The sequence below is a fragment of the Macrotis lagotis genome, chromosome 2, assembly GCF_037893015.1.
Source record: "Macrotis lagotis isolate mMagLag1 chromosome 2, bilby.v1.9.chrom.fasta, whole genome shotgun sequence".
In the NCBI taxonomy this organism is placed as follows: Eukaryota; Metazoa; Chordata; class Mammalia; order Peramelemorphia; family Peramelidae; genus Macrotis; species Macrotis lagotis.
In genome coordinates this window covers 5,619,559-5,629,424 of record NC_133659.1, presented here as the reverse complement: position 1 = coordinate 5,629,424, position 9,866 = coordinate 5,619,559, and positions in this window count along the sequence as shown.

The following is a 9,866-nucleotide window of genomic DNA, read 5'->3' as shown; positions in this document are numbered from 1 at the left end:
ATTTTGCTTGCATTTCCTGTTTTTTCCAGACTTCTTGTCTTTGTGATCATTGGTTTGCATTTGTTATCTGTATGCATGTATATGTTACCTGTATTAGGTTCTGTTTTGCCATATTCTGACTAGAAATGACTCAGAAAAGATTTTTGTCCAGTGCTGAATTCAAGTTCAAAGTGATTCAGTTTCATAAATCCTCAACTTTTCTATATATGTCTAGCACAATACAGCAGAAAGAGCTAGAAAGGGAATTTCCACTCACAGTAACCTCAGACAATATAAAATACCTGGGAGTCTATTTGCCAAGACAGACTCAGAAACTTTTTGAAAACAATTATAAAACACTTCTCCCACAAATTAATCAGGTTTAAATAACTGGGCAAATACCAACTGCTCACGGATAGGTCGAGCTAATATAATGAAAACTAAACTACCTGTTTAGTGCCCTACCAATCAAAATGCCAAGAAAATAATGAGTTAGAAAAAGTTGTAAGTAAATTCATATGGAGAAATAAAAAGTCAAGAATTGCCAGGGATTTAATTTAAAAAAGTAAAAAAGAAGGGGGTTTAGTCCTACCTGATCTAAAATTATATTATAAAGCATCAGCCCTCAAAACTGTTTCATATTGGCTAAGAAATAGAGTGGTGGACCAGTGGAAAAGACTAGGGGCAATAGCAGGAAACGATTATAGTAATCTGCTGTTTGATAAACCCAAAGAGTCCAGCTATTGGGATAAAAACTCTCTCTTTGATAAAAATTTCTGGGAAAATTGGAAGTTAGTGTGGAAGAAACTTAGATTAGACCAACACCTCACACCCTATACCAAGATAAGATCCAAATGGATACAGGATTTAGACATAAAAACAATACTATAAGCAAATTTGAAGATCAAGGACTAGTTTACCTGTCAGATCTATGGAAAGGGGAGCAGTTTATGACTAAGGAAGAGATGGAGAACATCATTACAAACAAACTAGATAATTTCAATTACATTAAATTAAAAAGCTTTTGCACAGATAAAACTATTGTAACCAAGATCAAAAGAAATGTAGTAAGCTGGGAAACAAACTTTACAACTAATGATTCTGACAAAGGACTCCTTTCTAAAATATACAGAGAAATGAATCATATTTTAAAAAAGCCATTCCTCAGTTGATACATGGTCAAAGGATATGCAAAGGCAATTTACAGATGAAGAGATCAAAGCAATCCATAACCATATGAAAAATTTCTCTAAATCATTAATTATTAGAGAAATGCAAATTAAAGCTTCTCTGAGGTACCATCTCACACCTCTCAGACTGGCCCATATGACCAGAAATGATAATGATCATTGTTGGAAGGGTTGTGGGAAATCTGGGACATTATTACACTGTTTGTGAAGCTGTGAACTCATCCAACCTTTCTGGAGAGAAATTTGGAACTATGCCCAATGGACAACAAAAATGAGCATACATTTTTATCCAGCAATACCACTGCTGGGTCTATATCCTGAAGATATGATGAAAAAGAATAAAAACATCACTTGTAACAAAATATTCATAGCAGCCCTGTTTGCGGCAAAGAATTGGAAATCAAATAAATGTCCTATCAAATAATTGTCCTTCCATTGTGGAATGGCTTAGCAAACTGTGGTATATGTATGTCATAGAACACTATTGTTCTATTCGAAACCAGGAGGGATGGGAATTCAGGGAAGCCTGGAGGGATTTGCATGAACTGATGCTGATTGAGATGAGTAGAACCAGAAGAACATTGTACACTCTAACAGCAACATGGGGGTGATGATCAACCTTGATGGACTTGTTCATTCCATCAGTGCAACAATCAGGGGCAATGTGGGGCAGTCTGTGATGGAGAATACCATCTGTATCCAGATAAAGAACTGTGGAGTTTGAACAAAGTTCAAGGACTATGCCCTTTAATTTAGGAAAAAAACTGCTATCTTATTGTCTGATCTTGTTATCTCTTATACTTTTTGTTTCTTCCTTAAGGATATGATTTCTCTCTCATCACACTCAATTTGGATCAATGTATACCATGGAAACAATGTAAAGACTGGCAAACTGCTTTCTGTGGGGGTTGGGTGTGGAGGGAAGTAAGATTGGGGGGAAAATTGTAAAATTCAAAATCTTTCATAAATGTAAAAAGGAAAATAAAAAAAAAAAACAAATCCGAGACTGGCCACGGGAAAAAGAAACCCTACTGAAAAGGCCCTGGTAGAAGTAAACAATGAGCAAGACAACCAGTTGGCCTGTTTTAGAGAAGGACTTGAAGCTATGTATTGAAAAGCAAAGGGCAATTGGAATCTTGTCCACAAAGCTGGTTCAGCAGTAACCCAGAAGAATGGTTGATGGAAAAAAAAAGCTCCTGATTTCCAAGGACACAATGGGTACTGCAGGTTCATGAAACAGAATGGACTAAGCCTGCATCCATGCACCAGCCTTGCCCAGGGAGGACTTGTGGTCAACCCCAGACCAGAGCATAGGCCAGGAGAGCAGGCAGAACCTCTCCTGAGATAGTGATTCCTCATCAAACACAGATGAGGACAAACTCATGGATGGGAGTTTTGACAGTGATGAGGAGTTGAATGAATTTTATGATGAACAAAACTTGAGTTTGATAATTTTACATAATACTTTTTTTTCAAATTTCAGGCCCCCCAATTAAGATATATTTCATACATGGGGAAATATGGTACCTACCCTAAAGGAAGTTACATTATCATGGTAGAATAATGCATATGAAGGGAGTTAGAAATGGGATAATATAGTTAGAGTGGGATAGTGAAGAGATGGTGGAGAAGTGATTTAAAGGGGCAACGTAAGGTGAAAATTTCCCTTCCAGATGTAGATGACAAAAGACAGCATAGTGAACTGTATTGAGTACATTTTCTATAGATAAAGACAATTGCATATAATCATTTATCACCAGCTGTGATTCAATGAGTCTAATTTTCCATCTTTGACTCAAAGATTGCATTATTCACAAAATTAAGCTGAGAAAATGTTCCTTCCACTCAATCCCATGAAAGTTTTTTTTTGGTTTAAAATGAACTTATGGCTATATTTGATGAAGAATCTCCCTTTTGGATCTAGGACAAATACATTTTTTATAGTATAGATGAGATAGGAAAATACTTTAGTCATCATCCTTGAGAATCCCCAGTAAGCAAATAGTTGTTTCCTGACTATATTTTTACTTCATTCTCACGTTATCCTTAAATTTATCCTTCTACTGAGCCCTAATCCTGGACGCAAAGTTTGGTTCAGTTTTGTTCCATATCTTTTAGTGTTTAAAGTTGTTTTCCTGGTAACTAATTTGTAGAATAAATATGTCAATATCTTTTTCAAATATTATATTGATTAATATACCACAAGAAAATTCAGAAGTTTTAAAAGAACCAGATTTGAACATTTCAGCATATTCTTTCAGAGTATCCATGATTCTAATACTTTGTTTCCAGAAATTCTTGAAGGTTGCAAGAAACCTGGATAATCAGAGGCTTTCTCTTAGCTGCCTTTTTTAGGGGACTGGGTGTAAATAAACACAGAGGATAGAAATGTCACTAGGCAAAATCAGTGGATGGTGAGTTATAAAGTAAAGTGAGAGTTTTAAAAATGAAAGGGAAATCATAGATGAAATGCAGTATACATCTGGGTAATAGTGCAGAGGGGAGCTACTCTGATCAAAGGAACAGTTTGGGCCCCTTATACCCCAACCACTCCTTAACATTTGTACAATGAAATTTACAGATCCAAGGCAAGAATCTTAGGTCTCTTCCCTAGCTTCTCCAATAGAATTCCAAAGGGAAAAAACTAAAAAGTATATAGCACGACTAGTGAGACTTTTCATCTCAAAGTGATTGTACTTTTGTTAATATATTGTGAAACATAAGGAATAATTCTCTTTTGTAGGTATGAGGATCACCCCATTTTGAATATGAAGATAGTAATAGTTATAGATGGGGCATTTGGTGGCACACTGGCCTGGAGTCAAGAGGACCTGAAGTCAAATCTGGCCTCAAGAAGACCTGAGCTCAATGGCCTATGTGACCCTAGATAGCTATTTGACCCTGTTTACCTCAGTTTCCTCATCTTCAAAATGAGTTCGAAAAGAAATAGCAAACCATTCCAGTATCTTTTCCAAGAAAACACTAAATGGATTTTGACACAATTGAAAACACCCAAACAAAAAGTAAAATTTGGCAATAGGTACAAATATAAATATAGAGACTGTGCTTGTCATTCTTGCTTTAGGGACCTCCATTTTTTTTTAGGTTTTTGCAAGGCAAATGGGGTTAAGTGGCTTGCCCAAGGCCACACAGCTAGGTAATTTTTAAGTAACTGAGACCGGATTTGAACCCAGGTACTCCTGACCCCAGGGCTGGTGCTTTATCTATTGCGCCAACTAGCCGCCCATGGGAACTCCCTTTTCTAATGCAGGGAATAATCTCTGGAACTTTTTATGTGTGAGTTCAGAGACTATTTTACTATATGACTTCATATATATATATATATATATATTATTGTAGGTATTAATTAAAAGCTTCAGTTATTAAAATTATATGTATCTATTATGATCTAGTAATGGAGTAAAGCATACTGTACAGATATGGCAGATTCCATGCTTGGTAAAATATAATCTAGAAACAGCTATTTTGATCATGAAAATAAGCAAGTGAGTGGGAGCAACTAGAAAAGAGAATAAGCTTCACAGATTCTGCACATTTTTCCAGGATAACAAAGCCTAGATGACTATGTGATTCTTCCAATTCCTATGTGACCCTTGTTCTTTCATTAGTTGAAACCTTTTGTTAAACATTTAGTTTCTGTCTCTTCCAAATACTTCTTACTTATACTCCCTCAATAAATAAACTGCAGGGTAGCAAATGGTTACTATTTAATTCTGCAAAAAAAATGTCCTCTTTGACCCTACCTCAACATACACACACACACATACACAAATGCACACACACGTGTGCGTGTGTGTGTGTGTGTGTGTGTGTGTGTAAAATAGATTGTTTACTGTGCTGATCAAATTCTCAAGTATCTCAATGTTTACCTATAATAAAATAAACAATCTTGTGCCAGTGATTGTTTTAGGTCAGAGGAAGGAAGGATAAATTTAAACTATCCCTGCTCTTAAGGAGCTTTCATTTTACAGGACATAGAGTCATGAATAGAGATAAATAAGAACAAATTAATAAATACATTTAGTGGGGAAAAGGGAAAAGCAATGAATACCAGAGACTATCCACAAGGACTTCACACTGAAGTGTTTTTAGTCTCGGGAGAAACAGAAGGAAGGAAAAATGGCATTTTAGGTGAGATATAGTCTGTATGAGAGCAAGCAAATAGAATACATTCCCCAGAGCATAAGGCATGTCTTTAGCCCAGGCCTCTTCACCATCAACTTCAGCAAGCCTGGTGGCCAAGGAGCTAGCCAGCCGGCCCAAGTGCTGAATGGTACTGATACTCAGAGGGCAGGTAAACTCACCTTCCTGAATCCTTGTGGAACTCTGAGGTGTCAGGAGGCAGCATGCGTTAAGTTCAAACATCACAATCACCATGACTAAAATCTTTCCCTAGACTTGTGGAATCAGTTCAGGATGTGGAACCAGAGTCCAGTGCCCAGAACCATCATGGTGGAAAGTAACTCAGTTCTCTTTCAGGTTCTATAGAAATACCTACAGAACATCTAGAAAAGAGTGTTCTGCATATCAAAGATCTTGATACCCATCAAATGGCTTAACATCAGAAATTTCTATGATTTTATCAGTGGAAATGTCATTAAAAAAGGTTATACCCCCTGCTTTGCTACTGAATCTTAAGCACCACAGGACTTCTATAACTTAGAGTTGGAGTCTGCCACATAAATTGTTTGCCCAATTAGGATGTGAGCTATGTGAGAACGGCTATTTTTGTTTCCTGGTTGTACCTCTAATATTTAGCACAATGCTATATACATAATAAGCACTTAATAAGTGGGTTTTTTGCTCTTATTCATTCATTCATTCATTATTTTCATATATAGAATTGAGTTTGGGGAATAATAAATTTAGATAGTTTGTAGAGTGAATAAAAGAGAATAATGTAAAATGACCATAAAGATAAAAGAAAGCTAGATGTTAGAAAGCTTTAAATTCTAGGTTGAAAGGTTTGTGTTTTATCCTGAAGACAATAAGGAAACAATGAATATATTTCAGCAAAGACTTAATATTTTTCAGAATTATGCCTTTGGAATAAGTAATAAGGATTCACAGAATAAGAAGAATTTCAGAAATGAAAAAGGGTTCAGAGATCAACTAGTCCATTCAGTATGCTCAGTCAATAGTTAACCAATCTCTGCTTAAAGACCTGTAGTTATGGGAAGCTCATTATTTTAAAACCCAGATCATCCAACTTCCAGACATCATAATTGACAGAGAGACAAGACCTAGGAAGACATTGTAAAATGGACTTTTAAATTGCTAGAATTCTACCAAAGTTTGGAAGTACCTATGGGTAGTTGATTCAATGCATTAAGTGTAGGCAATATGGTAGAATGGTTAGGATGCTAGCTGTAGAACAAGGAAGACACTAAATGTAAATGCAACTCTGATGCCTATTATTTGTTTCATCACAAATTTATTTCTTCAAACTATTTAAACCTCAATTTTCCCATATATATGTATATATATATATATGTGTGTGTGTGTGTAAATATATATACACATACTTATACAGATATATAAATGAGGGAAATGTTTGTATTACCATTTTTAAGAGGATTGCTGTGAAGATCAAATGATAATAATGATAATAATGGTCTTTTTTATCTCTTTTAAAAAATTATTTTATTTCATTAAATATTTTATAATTATGTACAAAATTAGGGTTTTTTGAATTTAGAGTTCCAAATTATCTCTCTGCCACTCACCTCTCATTTTTGAAAAGGTATGTAATTTGATATTGATTATATGTGTAGAATACTGCAATCCATGTTTCCTTATTAACCGTACTGCAAAAGAAAAAACAAGCAAAAGAAAAAAATAAAAATGAAGAAAGTCAAAAAACGTATGCTTCAGTCTCCATTTAGAGATCATCAATTCTCTCTGCAGGCAGACAGTATGTCTCATCAAGAATTCTTTGGAATTGCCTTAGATCATTTTCTTGTTCAAAGTAACTCTTCCATAGTTGATCATTGCTACGATATTGTTTCTGTGTCCAAAGTTCTCTTGGTTCTGCTCAATTTACTTTTCATGAGTCTTATGCCTTTTCATTTTTTCCTCAAAACCTTCTAGTTAATTATTTTAATGAAAATATAGTATCCTGTCACAAACATATGCCATACCTTGTTCTGCCATTCCCAAATCAGTGGACATCCTCTTGATTAGATGATTATGCCATTACAAAAAGAGTTGTTATCTTCTTTGGAATATAGACCAAGTCATGGTATTTCAGGATGAAAAGTGATACACAGCTTTAGAATTCTTTGTATGAAGTTCCAAATTGTTTTCCAGAATGTCTGGAATAGTTTACAACTTGACCGGCAAAGGAGTGACCCAATTGTTACATATCCACTCCAGCATTTTCATTTTCTGTCATATTAGCCGATCTGATAAATATGAGGTGATATCACTGAATCGTTTTAGTTTTCATTTCTCTAATTAGTGACTTAGAGCATTTCTCAGATACCTTGATAGGTTTTTTTTATCTTTTTTCTATAAACTGCCTGCTCATATCCTTTGCTATTTATCAAACAGGAATGGCTACTTTCCCTGTGTATCTGAAAAACGAGTCCTCTATAGCATAGAAACTCACTGTAAAAATATTCCCAGTTTGTTGTTTTCTTTGTAATTTTTGGCTATATTAGTTTTGTTTGCATGAAAGCTTTTTAATTTCATTTAATCAAAATGAACGATTTTACCTCATATAATTTTCTCCTCTCTAATTTGGACATGAACTATTTTTTTTTTATCTATAACTGTGATAGTTAAAATACCCAATGGCCCCCAATTCACTTATCATCCTTCCTGTGTAAATCATTGATTCATTTTGACATGTACGTGGTGTGAAATGTTGAACTAAGTCTAACTTCTGCCAAATTGTTTTCCAATTTTCAAAACATTTTTTTTAAATAGAGTTCTTGGCCTGAAAGTTAGGATCTTTGGATACATTAAATGATGTTTAACTATGGCCGTTCATTCTTATGTATCGTGCACTGAATTTGATCCGCCAGCCTGTTTCTTAGCTAGTACTAGACTGTTTTGATAATTAAAATTTTGTAATATAGTTAGAAAGCTAGTATTCCTGGACTGCTCTGTTGTTCAAATGCCAAATGTTTGCTTGTCAAAAAGATTATTTGATGGAGAACTCACAAAGGGCAAGAGCTCCCCGGGGGGGGGGGGGGGGGCGTTGGGGAGGGGAGTCAGAAGTGAAACGGCAATACTGTGATGATGTTCTGGCTTAGGAACTTGGGAACTGATTGTGAAGTATTGGCGACACTGATACAGGATCCCCTAGGGTGGTGTGCCCTCATCAGAGAGGCGCATGAGCATGGTAGAATGGAAGCAGCTCAAAGGAAACGTGAGGTATGTGAGTTTAGAGAACCCACCCCAGGTGTTCACAGGGACTTTTGGGGCCTGATCTATGGTAGAACATTCCAAGTTCATCTTGATCTGATCAGTCACAATCAGACACACTGTCATTTGTCTCAAGAATAGTGAGGTCAATTTGGTCTTCTTTGAGCGCAAAGGACAGGTAGCAATGACACTGAATAAATGCATTAATAAGTAAGATTGTAACTTTTTTATCATATTGGCTGACCATGAGCAATTAGCATTTCTACAGTTGCTTTTATCTATTTTTATTTACATGAAAAGTATTTCATATAGTTCCAGGGTTTGTCCTGACAGGGAGTTTACCAAATATTTTATATTTTCTGAAGCTATTTTACATGTAATTTCCTTTTCTGACTCTTTCTTATGAGTTTTGCTGTTAGTAAGTAGAAATGATTATTATTATATGTGCGTTTATTTTTATATCCTTCAACTTTACAAAAAATTGTAACTTTTTTTTTAGTTGACTATTGGGTTTGCTTTCTATGTCATCATTATATCCTCAAAGAGGAATAGCTTTCTTCCTTCATTGTTTACTTTTATTCCTCTTATCTTTCATGTCTTATTGCTACTGCTAGCACAATACTGAAGTGATAATGAACACTTGATTCACTTCTGATCATATTGGGAAGGCTTCAAGTTTATCCTAATTAGAGGTATTGCTTGACCGTGGTTGAGAAGAGTTACTATTTATCATTTTAAGAAAGGCTTGATTTATTCTAACACTGCCTAGTGGTTTTTTAATAGGAATAGGTGTTATATTTTTTCAAAGGATCTTTCTGCATTTATTTATATAATCCTATGAATTTTGTTTTAATTTTTGATTCAGATAATAATGCTGATACTTTTCCTGATATTGAACCATAACTGAATTCTTGATATCTGAAGCAGATCCATACTTACTACTTCATTTAATAGTTGGTAGTAATATGCTTTAAATAAATGAGTTGATTGTTTTTGCTTTCCTTAGGATAGAAATCAAAATCATATTTATGTCATAAAAGGAATTTGGTAGATTAGCTTTACCTATTATATTCAAATAATTTTATAATATTGAGAACCATTTTGTTCTTTTCTGATAACTATGTAGATAAGTCAACAGATGGGAAACCCATGGTCTCTATGCCACTACTCTGCTCTAAGTAGAGAAGACCCCAAGAAAATGTCATGGTTATTGTAAGCTTGGTTATTATGGTTGATTGGTGATTTGAATAGCCACAAACAAAGTGACCGTAATTCCTCTAGGATGACAAGTTGTTGTGACATAGC